A 19,468-nucleotide genomic window follows, 5' to 3' on the forward strand; every position below is an offset into this window, starting at 1 on the left:
GCTTCTATCGGTGCTTGGACTCATACGCCACCGGTCCACCGAAGATCATGAGGCACCCTTTCGGGTCAGGATACACATCCCTTTCTCCTCATTGATGATGGATCTAGATGACCCATCCATGCCAGTTGCCTTGTAGTTGCCACTGAAGTAGCGCTTGATTAGGTCGCACTCCTTGAGGGTATGTTTGGCTGGATAGCCATGGTAGTGGCATGGCATCTTGACTATCTTATCAAAGCTGACGTGGTTGAGCTTGCTAGTCTTCTGCCTATGGACCCTATCGACCGCCGTGACAAACTCATTGTCGTGGCACCTCTAGCTATCCTTTGTGCCTTTTCCCCATAGATTGTGGTCCTTAGCCTCATCCATGGGTTCGGCCTAAGCCTTACCCTTGTACTTGTAGAAGATTGCATGGATAGCCTCCTCACTAGAGGCATGGCCTATCGCAAGGTCGAGCAACTCCCACATCATCCGTGGTTTGTAGCGTCTGAGCTCATGAACGAGTGCTTCGTTGGTCGTTCCAAAGATGAACGCTCTGGTCATGTCCGTATGCATGATATCGGGAAGCTCGTTGCACTACTTGGAAAAGCGGCAGATGTACTCACGTAGAGTTTATCCCGCATTTTGTTTGCAGACTTTGAGATCCTAGGAATTTCTAGGTTGCACATATGTGCCCTAAAAGTTCCCCATGAAGATGTGTTTGAAGTCCGCCCACAAGTGGATGCTGTCCGCAGGGAGGTGCTCGAGCCATGCTCGGGCGCTTTCCACGAGGTAGAGTGGCAAGTATTGGATGATGAAGAGATGTTCATCCACCCCACCTGCTCAGTAGGCAAGACAAAAGTATTCCAACCACACGGAGGGGTTGGTGTCCTCGAAGTACTTGATGATGCTCGACGGCACATGAAAACACATCAAGAATGGCGTCTACCTGAGTCCTTTTTGCTGAATGCCTATGGGCCATAGCCGTCTAGGTTTGGGTTGCGTTGAGCATCCCAGACCTAGGGTGTTGGCCATGATTGTCTAGGGTCGCTGTCACCAGTAGTGTAGCTGGTCTTTTCCCACCAAGTCTAGCCTAGGGTGTCTAGCGCCTTGAGCCAGACGAGTGTTGTGACTCCCGACGTAGCAGCTGCGCACTGGAGAAGGCTCCTGCCTATGTGCCGCACCACCGTCGTCGAGCTAGAGCACGCTAGGTGTGTGGTACCCCTTGGTGGTGCCTCACACTAAGGAGATGTGCATGAGGCTAGCCTCGGGATGTCACCTCTCCGCAAAGCTTTGAGCCTACTATACCAGCCATAGTTTCCAGCAGGTGTCATAGCTCCTTGAGGGATGCACTTTCCCTCATTAGCCAAGGGTTTAGGGGCTATATGCATGATCATGGCAGCTGCCATAATGTTCTGGCTGGCTCAAGGGAAGATGGGTGTCTCCCTCTTGCCTTGTAGGATTTGATCATATACATGGCGTGCCCTCAGTGTCGAGTTGTTGTGAGCTATGGCATTCGTCGTTGTGACATTCGTTGGCCTGATCAGCTTCATGGGCCCTAGCTCACTCTAGGAGCTCCTGGTCATACTCCGCCTGTTCTCCAAGCGTGCATGGAATCAGATAGGCATCATCCTCCATGCCCTCCGCCGGCACCACCCCATCCTCTGAGATGTGAAACAAGTTGCATTCCCATAGCGGATGGCAACTCCCATTAGAATCAGACTCGAAGTCCATGTTCTTAGGAGTCATTAGTAGGAGGTCATAGATGGACTCTGGATCTTGGTCCATCATCCCAACAAATCCAGAGGAGCTTGGCATCATCATATGGCCATTACGCCTAGCTAGCTCTTGCTCAAATAGTGTAATCATGTCCCTCATTTCGAAGGGCAGCAGCGGTGCTAGGGTTCTAGAATTCAGCCTCTAGCAGCAGGGGCCTGCTTTCAGAGAGTTGGGCAAAAGCGTTTGCCAACACATAGAAAACACATCGGCTAAACTTTGGGTCAAGGTTCGCCCTGAGATAAGCATCGATCCTGCATGCTAATGCATCAGAATCGACTGATCACAGGACTAGTGCGGGCTGATCTATGATCGAGCATCAAGATGTATGACGGAGCCGCATTCTCTTCACTGAGCCATTGCTGACCCATGTGGTCAGCGATAAAGTCCAAGTCCCCGAACCACAGAGCTTGGCTAGGGGGAAGACTGTTTATGGGAGCTGGCCCATTGATGTTGGCCATCGGGGGCTGCACCAAGGGCAAGTCTAATGTAGGTGCTTGGAGCCATCATTTCCTTCTCAACAATGAGAGTGCGCGATAGTCCCGTACCTAGCGAGCCAACTATCGGTGTTTGCTAAACTAGGACAAGTAAATTTATATGATTGCCACGCTGCTCTAGAAAGACGATGGTAGCATCCAAAAGACATGAGGATTTATACTGGTTTAGGCTAGAGCTCTACGTCTAGTCTCAGAGATGATCGAGTGCGTGCTCCTCACTTGAATGCTCTGAAGTTCTTACAATGGGGGGTGCAAGAATGGTGGAAGAGGTAGGAGAGCTAGAGCTAGAAGATGAACTACCTCAAGGGAAGCTTCAGGAGTCTAAGGATGTGTAGAATGAGAGAATGTCCTAGGAGAGGGTGCCTTGGTAGCCCTTATATAGAGTTTGGGGCCTAGGCATGTACAAAGAAGGAGGTTCTCCTGACTGAGGGGTCATGAGCCTGAGGGAGGAGCCTATCTAACTTTGCTTGCAAGCTACGCGGTCTTGTGGTGCATGTCCAGGTGTGTTTGTCATCATTGTCTTGTGCCCACATCCCAGTAAGGTGTGGTGTGGTGCCACTGTGCTGGCTGTGGTAGCACTGTTGGCATGGTGGTGGTTTGTTAGCCATCCTGCATGATGTGGTCTCTGCCGTGGCATTCGTCATCGCTTCCTGGTCTCCTAGGGAGCCATACAAGAGTTGGTGGCTGCCCCTAGGTTGTTGGTCACCTTGTTGGCTTGTGGAGTAGGTGGCCATGATCCTGAGCTTTGGGGTTATGGATCCCACTGGTTAGATGGCCTCTAAGTCATGGCCTCTATCATGGATACCATCCTGTGGTGGGTAGAATCATACATCCATCTTGTTGGGCCGTATCTAGATGATGGGCACTGTATTGGCCGTCACCGTTGGGTGGTGTTGTCTTGTCTGAACTACATGGCACCGGGATGACGTCTGACTAGACCGAGGTGATAGCTATCCCCTTGGTCCTTGTAGGGTCAGTGTGGCATGCTCACTCATGTTAGAGCAAGCACGCTTAGCAAGGTCCGACCTCTCCTCGTTCCTCCTAGGGGTCAGGAATGTGGAGAGGTCATGGTTTCTGGAGCGTCGTGTGGCCAAGTTTGATGAAGGGGTCATGGTGGACTTTGGCCTTAGCGCTTGGCCTAGTTTTCTTGGATCAGCTGGGCCTTGGATGTTCAAGCCCTTGCTGGCTGATGTATAGCAGTCCGCTCAGCCTGCTAACTAATTGTTGCCTTGAAACAACCGAGGACCATAACCCCAACAAGCGGGGTTCAAGTTTCCGCCACATCCTCTTGTTGTCAGGGTGTTGAAGAGGTTCAATCTCAAATTTCACCAGCTAAACCCATCTAGCTTTGTGAAACTTAGTATTTATGTTTGGGGTTGTAAATCGCAAGGGGTTGAGCCAGATCTCAAGGGTTTTATATGCCTTCACCGGGTTCATCCATAGCCTCGTAGGATGACTATCGAAGGGAAGCCTATTCTTGGGCAGTTTGGTGTTTATATGTTTGTTTATCATCATGGTTTTGAAGTTCTAGGTTTAGGCATAGAAAAACAAGTGGGCGTCGCCTTGGATGGAGAACTAGTTTTATGTGAAGTTGGAATGTGAGTCGAGCCTTTGTGGGAAGTTGTCGAGGCTTGACAATGTTACTTCAGATGCTGTTATGACCGATGGTTGTGTCACTGTCAGTGGATGTGCTTAGGGCTTTATCGCGTCACCTAGTGTGCGCGATACTTGGTTGAGGAGTTTATTTGTGTGAAGGTGTTGCTTTTATGGGCCAAGCAATCATGGTTGGAGGTCAAGGATGATGAGAGGTATTGAGGTTGTAGTCTAAAGGGGATTTGTATTGATGTTAAGCAGGCATGGTTGAGGGTGCTTCAGAAGTGTAGCTCTCTAGTGCCTAGAGTTAAGGCTGTTTACAAGAAGGTTGCTGAGGCAATCGAGGAGCTTATTGGTGCTCTTTGCAGCACGAAGAATAAGGCGATAAGGGCCACTTTGGCTGATCACCTCTGCGTGAATTGAGCCTTTGATTTGCTTGGGTTGACATATCTAGACTGGCCATAAGTGGAGCTAACAGAGGCCGAAGGTGGCAAAGGTGGTGCTGCTCAGAAAAGGAAGAGGTCTGATGCAGATGGTGAGGTTACTTGTGTGTCTAAGCAAGGTGGGCGTGGGCATGGGTGCAAAAGCACATCAGTAACTGTGAGGGTTGCAGTTGGTAAGGTGGTAGCTTTGTCTATTGGGACTCATGTTATGGTTGCAGAATCTGAGCCAGCTATTGTGCTGATGCTTGGTCCAACTAGGGGGGCTCATCTATCCTAGAAGATACCGACCCTCGCTACTTTGCGATTGTTGCATATTATTTCTAATCACAAGGTTGAAGAGGATGATGAGGAGAAGGTGGTGAGCAAGGGCTCAGGTGACCACAAGGGCAGTGGGTCGAGTTCCTCCAGCAGGAGTAGCGACTCTGATGATGGTGGCGGTGATGATGCTGATGAAGATGAGGATGTGGAGGTTGAGGACTCTAGGATCCCTCGCATGGTTGATTCGGCAGAGTTGCGGTTAGAGGGTGAAGGGGTGGGTGAAGACCGAGAGGTGACTCTCGTGCTATTGATGTTGGTGTGATGCCTCACTGCCGCCATGTTCATATAATGCGTGAAGGTCATGACGTCCCTACTAATGAAGATGAGGATGAAGTTTTTATGGGGAAGCGGGCAGCTGGGTGATGCTAGTCATGATAGTCTAAGACATTTTGTTATTGCCTATGGTGCTAATGAGCCTGACATAGAGCTATTGACTAGCCCAGACCTCCATGGTTGCCACTTGGTTAGGGACCGACAAGGAGCATCGCTTTATGGCCAGGGTGTACCATTGGATTTGTATGCCTGAGGCAGAGCTTTTATTGAGTAATGAGTCAGTTGATCACTTGACCGAGGACTTGGAAGCAACTAGCATGAGGGCGATTATGCTCATGAGGGCCGCTCAGTTGACGTCATGGCTATGTTGAGACCGAGTTGCTTGAGTGGATTGAAAAGCTTAAGAAGTCGAAGGAGGGGTTGGTTGGTGCTAACAAAGAGTTGAAGGCACTGGTCGAGTCGCTAGAGGCTATGATTGTCACGAATAAAAACATGGTGGATGAGGCACATGGGGTGATGAATCGTAATATTGAACTTCGGGTGGAGGTGAGGGAGAAATAAGAGAAACTCACGAAGGTTGAGGAATGCTAAGAAGCTAGAGGATTCTTGTGCTGCCTTGCTCGATTGTATGCGAGAGGCGGTATTTGCAAAAGCTAGCTCATAGCCATGTGATGAATTTTCTGATGCTGATCCTATGTCGTTCTCGTCATGACTTAAGGTAGATGTTGGTCAGTTGGTCCCACTGCTGGACAATGTTTCTGACTTTGGTGCTTATGGCGCTACCCTCGCTGTTGCGTGTTCCTTTCAAGCTATCGGCTGCGACCATATTAAGAGGCTAGGGCATGTTAATCATAATTTTCCAAGTGTTGATGATGTGCGAGGAGCCACCAAGGATCAGGCTTCTAAAAATGTGTGCATGCGCTTTCTGAAGAAGTTCTGGATGGAAGGTGGAGGCCAAGCTTTGGCATTTGGTGAGGCTACGTCGGGTGCACAGGAGGTGTGAGGCATGGTTTTATGTCATTGTTGTTTTTGCTATCATTTGATATGGCTTTGACTTATGTTTTCTTGTTTCAGTTAGTCGAACGTCCTTGGGACCCTTCGCCTTCGATGACCGGCTACCGGCGATGCTAGTACTTCTTCCATGAGCATGAGGCCTACGTTATCCATTGCCGGTGAGGTGACGCCAAGCATGGTCAGAGACGATGCAGGTCATGGTATTGATGGCTCAATTGGTGCATTGATGGTGGACATCACGATTATTCTCAAGCCACGGCAACTATGGACGTCGATGCTACAGAGCAGGTTTGACGCACATGTGTGTTGTGGGGTTTTGGAAAAAACAATGGAGATAGATTTATTGTGCTCTCTTGCAAGGAGCATTTTTGTTGGATGATTAACTGTTACCTTCAGTCGCACAGGTTCCTACGGGGCCTACGCATGAGGTACTAGATATTTTGCCATTGATGATGAATCGACAGGATGTTTTTATCTCTAGTGCGTCTTGGGCGCATGCCAAGTCCAAATTTCCATCATTGACATTCGATCATTTTTGGTGGGCGAAGGTAGGGGCTTATGATAGGAAGAACCAGGAGGCTCATAGATTTTGGCGGAACACTGATCTGATGGATCATCAGTCTGAGCGATTGATTTTTGGTTCAAGGTTGGTTTCAGGGGTAATCGACGACGTAGACGATGATGATGCGATAGACTATCTTTTTGGGTAGGGTTTTTTGTGTTTAGATGATGAGGGTAACTTGAAAGCTCTGAAGCCAGAGCCTATGGAGCTTGATGAGCATGATCATTGGCGCATGTATCGGGCGAGGGTTTTGGAGGGTGATCTGCCTTTGGTTCAAGCGGCTCCTGTTCTCTAGGGGCCAATTGTAGAGTGTCGTTGGTTCGAAGGTTGTCGAGGTTTGCAAGTCATGGTGGATAATGTGGCTAAGTTTGTGGAAGATGTAGTGGGGGAGCTTGTGGATAGTGTACTTGAAGATATTCTCTTAGAGGTGGCTAGGGAGGTCACGTGCGAAGTGTGTTTTGAAGAGGATATTCCTGATGTTTGGGAGTACCGCCACCGAGGAGCGGCATGATGTGATGTGGTGTTTGTGTTGTTTTTGTTGTGGTTGCTAAAACTATAATGTTGTTGAAGACCCCATCGAGGGTTTGTATCATCGTAATGAATAATTGTTTTTGTGTTCGAAGTTAGACTACTACAGTTATTTCTTGTTTTGTAATTTAGCGCACAGTGACGCCCCCTCTTTTTTTAAGCGAGGCTCGCTTGTTTTGTTTTGTAACTTAACGTGCAACGACGCCCCCTTTCTTCTTTAAGCGAGGTTCACTTGCTTTGTTTTGTAACTTAACGCGCAACGACGCCCCCCTTTTTTCTTTAAGTGAGGCTCGCTCATTTTGTTTTGTAACTTATTGTGCAACGATGCCCCCCTTTTCCTATAAGCGAGGCTCGCTCATTTTTTTTGTAACTTAACGTGCATCGACGCCTCTTTCTTCTTCAAGTGAGGTTCGCTTGCTTTGTTTTGTAACTTAACACGCAAAGACGCCCCCTTTTTTCTTTAAGCGAGGCTCGCTCATTTTGTTCTATAACTTAACGCGTAGCGACACCCCCTTTTTTCTTTAAGCAAGGCTCACTCTTTTTGTTCTGTAACTTAACACACAGTGATGCCCCTTTTTTTATTTAAGCGAGCCTCGCTTGTTTTGTTATGTAACTTAACACGCAGCGATGCCCCCTTTTTTCTTTAAGCGAGGCTCGCTCTTTTTGTTTTCTAACTTAACGCGCAGCGGCGCGATTCAATGAGTGAAGTGAAATGAAACAAAATTGGTAAGACTTGACTTTATTGTCGGTGATGGAGGTTACAATGCTATGCTAGTTCTATGTGGCTTGTTGCCAATATTGATATTTTTGTTTCAACGTTGAGGGTTTGTTGGAGCTGTGTCTTTTGGCCGATGGTCTCATTGGAAGATGATGTGGCCTTTGGAGGCTCGCTCGCTGATCGATGATGAACCTTGGTGTCGCATGGTGTCCTTTGCCTTAGCTTTGAGATGGAAGTCCCTGTTGATGCTGGCAATGATGACCGCGGTGGTTACATGTTTCCTTCTTATGGAGCTTGGTCCAGGCGAAGCTCCCCTCTTGTTGGAGCATGAGTTTCTCCTCGAACGCCTTCATGTTCTGGTTCTTAGCAAAGGTTCGTTGGTGTGTGACTGGATGCCAACTTTTGGTAGGGGGGATTGAAACCCCTTCTCTTGACCATTGGTTTGCTAGTGTCAAAGCCCATGTCGACATTGGTTCTTTTTGGTCCTTGCTCGAGTGTTGCTGGGTGTATGTAAACCCCACCGCTCGCAGTGTTGTGGCGAGGGTGTCGATCTGCTCTTTCTAGTTTCTAGTGGGAGCAGACATTGACCCTCGTGCGTTGCTGCTCGAGCGCGGCGGCGAGGGAGCGCTCGAGGGGATGTTATGTTTTTTTTCATGTGGTATGCCCGAGTGCTCTTGACTTTGGGACTGCTTTGGATGGGCTAATGGGTGAGGTTGCTCTAGTTGTCCCTAACATTATGTATGTTCTTGTGGTACCCTCGGTTGTTTGATCGAGGGTTGGATCTGGTGGCTTTTTGGGCAAGGCTTTCATCTTGCGAGGGTTTCTCTATTGGAGATTCCTTTTCTCGCCTGGAGAGCCTTGGTGTGGTGTTTTGATTCTAGTGTTCCTGATGGGTGTTAGGAGCGGGTTAGGGGTCATATTTATAGGGGGAAAGGTCTTTGGAGATGGGCATGGGTGTGCGAATTGATGCGCGTGTTGGTACTTGCGCCATTGCTGGTGTGTTTAATTTCAGTCGATTCAGGTTTTGATACTTGGTGGTTGGCCTATTGATGGCATTTGTTGACTGTACATTCTTGACTTGTGTGGGGTGGCTAGGGAGTAAATGCGGTTTTGTGGTGCGCCGGATGCAGTTTCATTTTGGAGGGGTGGTTTTGATTGGGTTGATTGTGATCCTATGGTTTGTTTGGTGAGGTTTTGTTGTAATTTTTTATTTGGAGTTCGTCCCTTTTCTTGATGGGGGTAAAGCTTGTTTTATGTGCCCTTATACCTTTTGACCTCTGCGCGTGTCCTTTATCTTTAGGATAGGTGGTTTTTGCTCTATGAGCTCCTGGCATGACTTGCGAGGGTGCTCACCTGTTTTGACCTCCGCGCCTATCCTTTGTCTTATGGATAGGTGGGGTTTGCTTTGTGAGCCCCTAGTGTGACTTGCAAGGGTGCTCACTTGTTTTGACCTCTATGCTTGTCCTTTGTCTTAAGGACAGGTTGGGTTTGCTTTGTGAGCCCCTGGCATGACTTGTGAGGGTGCTCACTTGTTTTGACCTCCGCACCTATCCTTTGTCTTAAGGATATGTGGGATTTGCTTGAGCCCCTAGCGTGACTTGTGAGAGTGCTCACTTGTTTTGACCTTCGTGCCTGTCCTTTGTCTTAAGGATAGGTGGGATTTGCTTTGAATACTTACTAAAAGTTTTGTATCGGGCAAGGTGTTGAGCAAAGGTGCCCTGTTCGGTATGAATCTTTTACCTGGTTTTTGTGATGATGAGGGTGGGTCAGTCTTGGGCCACCCATTTCGGCGAAGCTTGCGAGTTGGGGGAATGAATATTATATTAAAGGGGATAGCGATTGACTCGTTAAAAACCTTGCGCTCCTTTGCAAGGAAAAAGAGTGCGAATGTCATCGATGTTCCATGTGTGAGTGAGCTGATTACCCTCGCTGTCGTGAAGGCTAAATGCCCCTGCTTTTGTTGTCTAAGTGGTTAGGTAAGGACCGAACCATTTTCATTGAAGCTTGTCGGCCATCTTGGCATTTTGTTTCCTGATGAGGACCATGTCTCCTAAATTGATTTGGTGATGGTTTACTTTCTTGTCTCTCCATTGAGTGGTTTTAGCCTAGTAGACACGAAGGTTGTTGACTGCTTGCCATCTGAGTTCTTCTGTGAGGTATTTTGTTAGTTGTTCTTCACTTTGATTGCTTGTTGCATCGTTTGTGAAGGTGACCCTTGGTGACTTGTGCATGAGTTCTTCTGTTAGGCCAACTTCTTTGGTGAAGAGGAGTTTGAAAGGTGTGAATTTGGTTGCCCTCGATTCGAAGGTATTGGGTGACCATATGACTAGAGTGAGCTCCTCTACCCATTTTCCCTTTGGCCTGTCGTGTAGTTTTTTCAAGATGCCTTGGAGGATTATGCTGTTGGCTCTTTTCACGAGGCCATTGGACTTTGGGTGTCTTACTAAGGCAAAGCACACCTTTGTTCTAATTTGTAGGCAAAATTCTTTGAATAGCTCACTAGTCGAACTGAGTTTCGTTGTCTACTGTTAGTTCTCTTGGCACACCAAATCGGCATTTGATTTGCAGCAAGAAGAATCTTTTGATGGTTTGTGATGTTATGGTTGCTATTGGCTTTGCTTCTATCCATTTGGTGAAGTACTCAACAATGACCACCGCATATTGGATGTTTCTGGGGGCAGTAGGGAGTGGTCGAACCAAGTCCATTGCCCATCGCTGAAGTTACCAGGTGGGGCAAATTAGGTTGGTCGATGCCCCTAGTCTATTTGAATGTGTCGCTAAAAGCTAGCATCCCTCGCAATACTACACCTAAGAGGCTACGTCATTGATTGCCATTGGCCAGTAGAACCCTTGCCTAAATGCTTTTCCCACAAGTGCTCTAGGTCTATTGTGGGAACCACATGAACCCTCGTGTATTTCTTTTAGTATCTGCTCTCCCTCGCTGAATGTGATGCACTTGAGTAGTGGGGCTGTTACACTGGCTTTGTGTAGTTCATCATTGATGATTTTGTACCCTCGCACTCCCTATTGCATCCTCTTTTCTTCCTCTTTGGTTTCTGGTTCATGGTAGCCTTTGAGGTAGGCGACGATCGGTGCCCTTCAATCTTTGATGTGTATTGAGTTGATAACCTTTGGTGCTTTGACATTCATTTCTACCGAGGGTTGATTAATGACCTCATAAAAGACATGTGAGGGTAAGGTGATGCCTTGTATGGTGTCTTTTGCTAGCTCATTAGCCTCATTGTTCTCTGATCTAGGGATTGGCTTGGTTGTGATTCCTAGGAAGAAATCTTTGATTTTGTAGACTGTGAGCAGGTATTTTTGTAGCTCAGGTTCTTTGGCTTTGAAACTTTTCTCGATGTGACCTGAGATGACATAGGAGTCTATTTTGATTATAGCCCACCTCACTGAGAGTGTGTGAAGCTTTGATAGAGCCAAGATGATTGCTTCATATTCTATGATATTATTGGTGCATTGGAACTCAAGTATTGGTGCATAGCTAAGCTTGATGCCGAACGATGAGGTTAGTATTGCTGTGATTCCATCTCTGGCTGACCGCCAGGCCCTGTCTATGTGCATCGTCTAGACTGGTTCTAGGACCTTCGTTGCATTACGTGTGTCAGGTGTCCAGTCTGTAACAAAGTCTGCAAGGGCTTGAGATTTGATTGTGTTTCTGCCAACGAACTCTATTACATAGTCATTGATTTTTGTGACCCACTTTCTGATTCGCCCTATTGCTTCTAGGTTCTTGAAAATGTTGTCAAGTGGGAAACTCGAAGGTATTATAATTTTGTGGGCTTGGAAATAGTGCTTGAGTTTCTTGGAGGCCATAACGACTGCGTATGCCACCTTCTCCATTTTTGTGTAGAATTGTTTGGCACCGTCGAGGGTTTCGAAAACATAATAGATTGGCAATTGTTTCTTCTAGTGGTCCTCTTGTTTTTGTCTTACTAGCATGGTGCTAAAGACATGAGGCAAGGTTGCCACGTAAAGGAGTGGTGCGTCGGGTTGAGAGCTAGCGAGGGTTGTGTGATTGTGCAAATAGACCTTCCATTCTTCGAAGGCTTTTAGTTGGATAGGTGCCCAAGTGAACGGATCGGTGTTTTTCAAGACTTCAAAGAATTAGAGGCCTCGCTCTGCTGATCTTGAGATGAATCTATTTAGAGTAGAGAGCCTCCCTATGAGCCTCTGTGCAAGTTTTCTAGAGGTTGGTGGTTCCATATTGAGGATTGCATTGATTTTTTTCTAGGTTGCCCTTGATTCCCCTAGCTAAGACGAGGCAACCGAGCAACTTTCCCTTACTCACACCAAATATGCACTTTTCGGGGTTAAGCTTGAGGCCAGCGTTGCGGAGGTTGTGAAATGCCCTGCGGAGGTCTTTGATATGTTCTTGTTTGAGCTTGCTTTGTACAATGATGTTGTCCACATAGGCTAATATTGTCTTGTCTTCTTTGAATACCTCAGCTGCCATGTGGGCAAAGGTTGAGCCTGCATTGCATAATCCCTCTACCTTTCTTCTGAAATAGTATGTCCCAATAGGGGTGATGAAACTTATCTTTTCCTCATCTTCCTGGTTCATCCAGATCTGATGGTAGCCTAAGAAGCAGTCGAGGAGTGACAAGAGCTCACATCCTGTGGCTAAGTCGACAAGCAAGGGTACTTATTCTTAGCAAGTGGAAGTCATCTTTGGGACAGGCTTTGTTGAGGCTCATGAAGTCAACACATATTCTCCATTTGTCGTTCTTCTTTTTGATGAGCACAACATTAGAAAGCCATGTTAGATATTTGACTGGTCGAATGACCCCCGTGTCTAGCAGGCATTGGACCTCCACTTTTGCCACTTGCTTTCTTTCTTCTGACTTTTTGAGAAGCTTTTGTTTGACTGGAAGGTGATTCTTGTTTACCTCTAGACTGTGCTCAATGATTGACCTGTCTACCCCACAAAGGTCTTTAGCTGATTAGGCAAAGATGTCATCATTATTCTGTAGGAAGTTGATGAGCTCGCTCTTAGTTTTCTTGTCCAGCAGAGCGGAGATGATGACTTGCTTATTTGTGTTGCTTTTGAACAGTGGTACTTTCTTGGTTTCTTCTGCTGGCTTTGCTCGGATTTGCTATTCTGGCTTGTTGGGCGAGGGTTCCTTGTTTTTTGGTTTTTCCATGTTGAGGTTGTGTACATTTTTCTGTCCTAGAGTTGTTGTTTCCTCTGCTACTCGAGCGAGGTCTTGGTCACCGTATATGGCGATAATGCCCTTGGCGTAGGGTAGCTTAGTATAGAGATGGCCTAGGTGGAGGACTGCACTGAATATGTTTGTGACCCCTCGGCCAAAGATTGCATTGTAATTGTATAGCATGTCGACCACATCGAAGGTTATATGCTCCGTTCTGCTATTGTTTTGGTCACCAAAGGTAACTAGTAGAGAGATTTTGCCTATTGCCTTTACTTGCTTACCCCTGAATCCGTACAATGGATGGCCTGGTGGTTGAAGAAGGTTTCTATCAAGTTTTAGTTGTCGAATGTTGATGCGATTAGGATATCAGCAGAGCTACCAGTATCAACCAGTATTCTTGTTACTACCTAGCTGACCAGGTTTGTTTTGATGACCATCGTGTCTGTGTGGGAGTAGTCCCTCTGTTTGAGATCTGTGTTGTCGAAGATTATAGGGATGTGATACCATTGTGAGTTCTTGTGGGGACCTTCTGTGGTGTGGTGATGCACCCGCCTCATGTGTTCCTTGTGCTGCCTTTGTTACCATGATCTCTGTTGGATCCTCTGGTGATAGCGAGGATCATGTCGAAGGTTGAGGTTGGGTTATTGATTCTTGTTTGATTAGGTTGGCTCATGGGCTTTGTTTTTATTTATTGTTGAGGGGGTTGGGTTGGTGGTGTTGGAGGTGGCGGTGGTAAGAATGGATGTTGATTTTGTATTAGAGGTGGGGTGGGAGGATGAGTGACTGTATACGATTGGGTATTTTGGTGATTGTGGTAGTAGAAGGGAGTTTGGGTGTTGTCGATGGTGTTGTAGTGATGGTAGGGTTGGTTGTAGCTTGCGAAGGTTGAGTAGTGTTGGGGTGGGTGTTGCGAGGGTGTAACAGCCCAAATTCGATACACCCTAGGCAGTCATTTTTTGCTATCAGGGAAAGTCACCTACCAAGTTACCCCAAAGATTTCTAGTGAGTTATGCAAGACAAGATATCAAAGCACCCTACAAAAACCCTAAGTATTCATCTTCAGGCTCGCACCCAAAGTGAGAGAAAACCTCTACATGGATCATAGTTCATTCTATTGACACCATCAACACCTACTTGGTCCCAAGAAATTACTTAAGAGCAATGCATTGGTCACCAATAACCAACCCATGAGTGATGTAGTCAATTCAGCGAAGACAGAGACTACCGGACAGTCCGCCAGCCCTACCTGGACCATCCGATAGATCCTAGATCAACAATAGTAAGTGGGAAATAAGCCATTTGCCACTTAAGGGAGTGGGGCCCACATGTCAGCATGAGTTAGAACACTTAATTAGTATAAGCTACACCCTCTCACCCACCCATTCATTTGTCACTCCCCCTCTCTCTACACCCCAAGAACAAGGATGAACCCTAGCACTAGAGAGAGAAAGAATGGGAAGGGAGATTGGAGAAGGAGAAGAAGAGAAAGGAGGGAAGCACCAGCACCACTCCATGGATATCATCAACATCTTCAACCTTGTTCATGGTGAGCTCAAGTAGAGAATTTTCTATTTCTTGGATTTTTGTCCCATGAGTAATTTGTGGTTTTGGAGAAGGATGGAAGGATTCCTTGCTGATGGTGATTCCATCATATGTAAGTAAGTACAAGAAACCTTCACCTAGCTCGATCATTAAAGAATCCCATAGAATACCCTTTTATCTTTCTTTTTGGTTCATTGCAAAGAGGAAGCTAAAGAGCAACCCTTTTGTAGGCAAGGAGCAAGGGAAGAAGGATTGGATCCTCAACCTTTTGACTACGGAAGCTCTCAATCTCGGAGCTAAGGATTCTATCTCAATCTCGTGGCTTTACCTTTATGTTCTCATATCCCTAAGCTTGATCCTTAACCTATAGCCACACTTAGTAAAACAAGCTCAAAACCTAGCTACCTTGAGCCTAGTAAGCCACCTAAGCTACCCTAGAAATATCTTACAAATGCATGGATCACAGCTTAGCACATTTAGGTTTGGAACCAAAGATCACCAAAGAACATAGGTTCTATCGATAGTTTGACGGAGTGTCCGCCGTATCGATGGAGTGTCCGATAACTCCATAAAAATAAGCCACCAGAACCTTATCTTCTGTCGACATGGGCTAGTGGAGAGTCTGTAGTGCCCCATGGAGTGTCTGTTGAATTATAAAGACTTATAGCCAATGAACCCAAGAGCACCAAACCTATACCGAAGCATCCATCACTCACGGTGGAGCATCCGATGATTTATAGAGGACAGCAACCTAGCAACCTAAGACCTCCTAGTTCCTACCAGAGCATCCATCACCTTCGATGGAGTGTCCATCAACCCAAGCAGAGTTCAACCAGAGCCAAGTCACCTCAAAGCCCCAACCCAACGGAGTGTCTACCACCTAGTTCGAAGAGTTCGTCAAGTTAACGGTGAAGATGAAGTTGTCTAGCAAGCCTACCTAAGAGGCCAACAATACTAGATTAAGCATAGTTTCAAGAAGGATAGTAGTAGGGCCATAGATAGAAGCGTCTATCCTAAGTCCTAAGCCAAGTCTTGTTCCTACGCCTTCCTCGGTTACCTTCAGCCTCAATCCTTATTTTCTTTCAAGAACCGAGTAGTGTAAAGAACTTGTATGAGATGTCTACAACCTCGAATTCATAAGAGCGGCAAAACTAGGCAGGCAGCCCACTACTATGAACCCTATTTTGGACACTTATGAAGTTCCATTATGAGTTATGCATTACATGTAGATTTGGTTGTTAATCTTGTTCACTCTACACTTAGAGTCACTCAATCATCTATTAGAAGCCTCTCATCTAAACAATGGGAATGGAAATGCTTAATTGCTTATTGCTTAGTTGCTTACCAATGGTAGAAGTCGAGCTTGAGAAGGGAACTCATTCTCGCACGTGTAGGATGCTACATTAGGATAATTAATCACTGAAATGAATAGGAATACAACTTGAATTACCTTCCTAATGGGGATAGGATTCACTTCACTCAAGGTTAGAATCTTGGATACCACCTTGGTAACTTTGCTCATGCGAGGGATAGGTCATTGTGAGTGTGGGATCTCAAATGACGTAGCTCGTGGAGCAGTTAAGGACTGTTTATTGGGATACATGAGATAGAGTAACCACACCTACAGACCACATGTCGCGGATGGAGTCGACAAGCCAAGTAACTAATTATCGCACCCAATTTTGCATAGCAAAACCAAGTACTCATATATGTGCACCCAGGATGTCCAAACACACACATATATCACAAATTGCAATAGTATCAAAGTAAAGTACTTATTACATCGCATATCTCATCATAAAGTAAATACAAAGTTTGTTCAAAGGCAATATTATTACAATCACAGCGGAATAACTTGCCCAACTGCCACAGGGACTCCAACTGGTGAACGTCTCTCTAGTAGTCTAGGACATCCTCCAGAAACTCATCATATCCATTATCTGTTACCCATCTGGGATTTTCATTGGATGTAAAGCAAGTGTAAGCTCACCATGCTTAGCAAGTATATCAAAGGGATCTATGAGGCTCAAAAAGGCTTGACACTGTTTAACTACGGTTCGCAATTTTAGTTAATCAAATTTTAGCATCTTGAATCACTACTTTAATGAATAGTCTCAATTCCCAAGTGGTATTAAAGTATCATCAAGTTTTATCTCAATTCCCAACCATCCATCATCCACAGTAGCCACTAATCTCAAAGGATCTAGACCGCTCATATCCGTGAGCATGGCTGTTATAATAGGTTAATTATTTCTATAGAAATTGTACATCTTTACCCACCGAGCCATGATTTCCAATGCTAGGGTTCACGAGACCCACTACACCTCCTGCTAGGAAGTGTGGCAGAGTTTCACTATGAAACCCTTAGCTAGTTGCACTAATAGGTCATAACTACAAAGGAATGGCACGTGTGGGCATCACAGCATGGTGCACACCCTAACAGAAAAAGGAAAGATACCCTCTTACCCCCTTACTGGAGCTACAGACAAGCTAGTACAATCTAGTTAACAGGTTAAAGTCAGAGCCATGTGACACTCGGGGTTGTATGGTCCCTCCTAGTGTAACACCCTAGGTGTTTGGCTTCCACAAAATTGCATTTCATTTCATAAACATGTACATCATCTATCTCATCATGCCATTGTCACTGAAACATGCATATGCAACATTCGCAATTGTGTTTGTTTCATACTTGATTGTTTGTGAATGGTAGTAGTGCAACATGAGTTTCTCATACCTTGAAACATGACAACATGGTAGGAATGTGGCAAGTTAAAATAGCAACAAAAGTAATGAAACATGTGAAACATGGAATTGCAACATTTGAGTGAATTGCTTGTTTTGTTGCTTCATCACATGTGATCATTAGAAATTGGTATAGCACTTGTGTAAAGTGGTTGATTATGGTCTAATACACCTTAACTACACTTAGGGTAATTGTTGGGAGATTGTTCATGTGGACCAAAATGACCAAATTGCCCTTTTGGAGAGGTTTGACTTGAAATGAACCTCAGAGTGACACTATTTGACTAATTCAAAAGTCCAACTTAGAGATCTTGCATGGCTGTGCACTCTTTACCAAAGTTGTAGCTAATTTATCAAGGAACAAAAGTTGTTTTATGATCAACTCATGAAAATGTGTGGAACAGCCTCAAACATGGCCCACAAGTCATTATTGATGGTGGATTCAACACTGAAAAATATTTCTAAGTCTTAACTGCATTTTCAGTTTGATTGAGCCAACTTTGGCTTGATGTAACTTCTGATCCAGGGCGAATTAGATGATGGTCCTTGAAAAGAAGTTGTAGATGGATGGTAGGCCTACATTTTTCATGTACACAGTTTTTGCAATGGGTCAATGGTTTAGCCGTGTTGACACGTTGAAGTCGCGCTGTCAGTCGTCGTCATTGAACACTAAATCAACATTTTAGAAAATGGACAGAGCTCGCCGTGGCCGACCGGCATAGGAGCTGATCGCTGCATGGTGCGCATGCTCGGCCAACGTCTCCACATCGCACGTCCGAGCTCTAGATGAAAGCCAGCGCCTGCCCGACGCACTCGCCTGCTCCATTTGCATTCTTTCGCCTCCACCGCGCGCAGCATCGAAGCCGCCGCAGCTCCTCCATTTCCGACTGAGCGTAACCGTCGCCTTGCGTGCTCGCCACTATAAAAATGCGTCGGCCATCTTGTTCCAAGCTTTGCCGTGATCTCCTCTCCCTCCACCATTTAGTCGGGTCATTTGAAGCTTGGTATGGGCGTAATCGCCAATTCTTCCACCGCCGCCATGGCGGGACCTCACCGGAGTTGGTGCTCCACACGGCCAACTATCACCGCAACCTTCCCATCCTTTCTTGCCCTTGTGCTAGCTACTATGAGTGACGCTGAAACTCATAGGGTCACCTACTAGGGCCGTGACGCCGTAGCCTCACTGGAGCCGGCCAAGCCGTGGCCGAGCACCGCCATGGCCGTCACCACCCCCTCTTGCTACGGTAATAGCCAAAATTGATGGCACCGCTAGATGCGCATTGATGAGGTGAACACCATAGCACCGCTGAACTCGCCGGAGCTATCACCGGCGACGAGTTGCGCCGCCGTCTCTTCTTCCTCCCCTACCTGTCTCACTGTCTCGCGGGTCCCGTGTGTCAGTCGCTGAAGCAGAGGCGGGAGCTAGCCTAGGCCGCGTCGAGGCTAGGCTGCGCTTGCGCTTGCATCGTGGGCCGCTGGGTCTGTTCGGGCCGGCCCAGCAGTAGAGTTAGGGTTTGAACATTGTTTTGGTTTTATTCTTTTCACAGATTTGTGTATAGATTCAAAAATATGTATCTCCTAGTTGGTAGATTCAAATGATGTGGTTCCAATTTTGTTGAGTTCATGATAATGTCTAGTTTTTATTAAAAATATAACTTATGCCATGTTATGCTATGAAAAATAGAGTTGCTAATTATCTCTTTTAATCATGAAGGAAATAGGGGTTATTATATCTTTTTCTATGTAGATCCAAATGGCATGAAATTTTTATGATGTACTGCTCATATCATGAATAGCTTGTAGTTAAATTTTCATACATTTTGGACACTATATGTAGGAGATAGAAAATTATCTTGTTTGCATGGATGGATGTTGTGTGATTTTTCATAATTTTTCTATAGATCCAGTAAAGGTAAAATTTGGTGAGTGCTATTCTTATGGTAGAATGATGCTAGGAAAAATGTGAAATCTATTGCTTGACACTTTTCATTAGGATTTCCTAATTATGCTAGAAATAGACATGCCACCTGTTATTTTGGATACAGCAAGTTCTGCTTGCCCAATGGCTTTAAAATTTTTATGGTAGTCTATGTGAAGCATGAGATAGCTACTGTAATTTTTGTAGATTTTTTTGAATAGTCTTACTATATATTGCTTTAATCACCTAATTAACTAAATAAATTAGAAAAAGATATTGAATAATTTATTTAGAAGTTAGGCACTATACTTTCTGATGTTCCTCTGGTATGCACAACAAGTTGGTAAATTTGGTTTGGTCCAATTATGCTTTTGCATCATCACTAAATAATTAATTTTGT

Source organism: Miscanthus floridulus, chromosome 4 (genome assembly GCF_019320115.1).
Source record: "Miscanthus floridulus cultivar M001 chromosome 4, ASM1932011v1, whole genome shotgun sequence".
NCBI classification, from domain to species: domain Eukaryota; kingdom Viridiplantae; phylum Streptophyta; class Magnoliopsida; order Poales; family Poaceae; genus Miscanthus; species Miscanthus floridulus.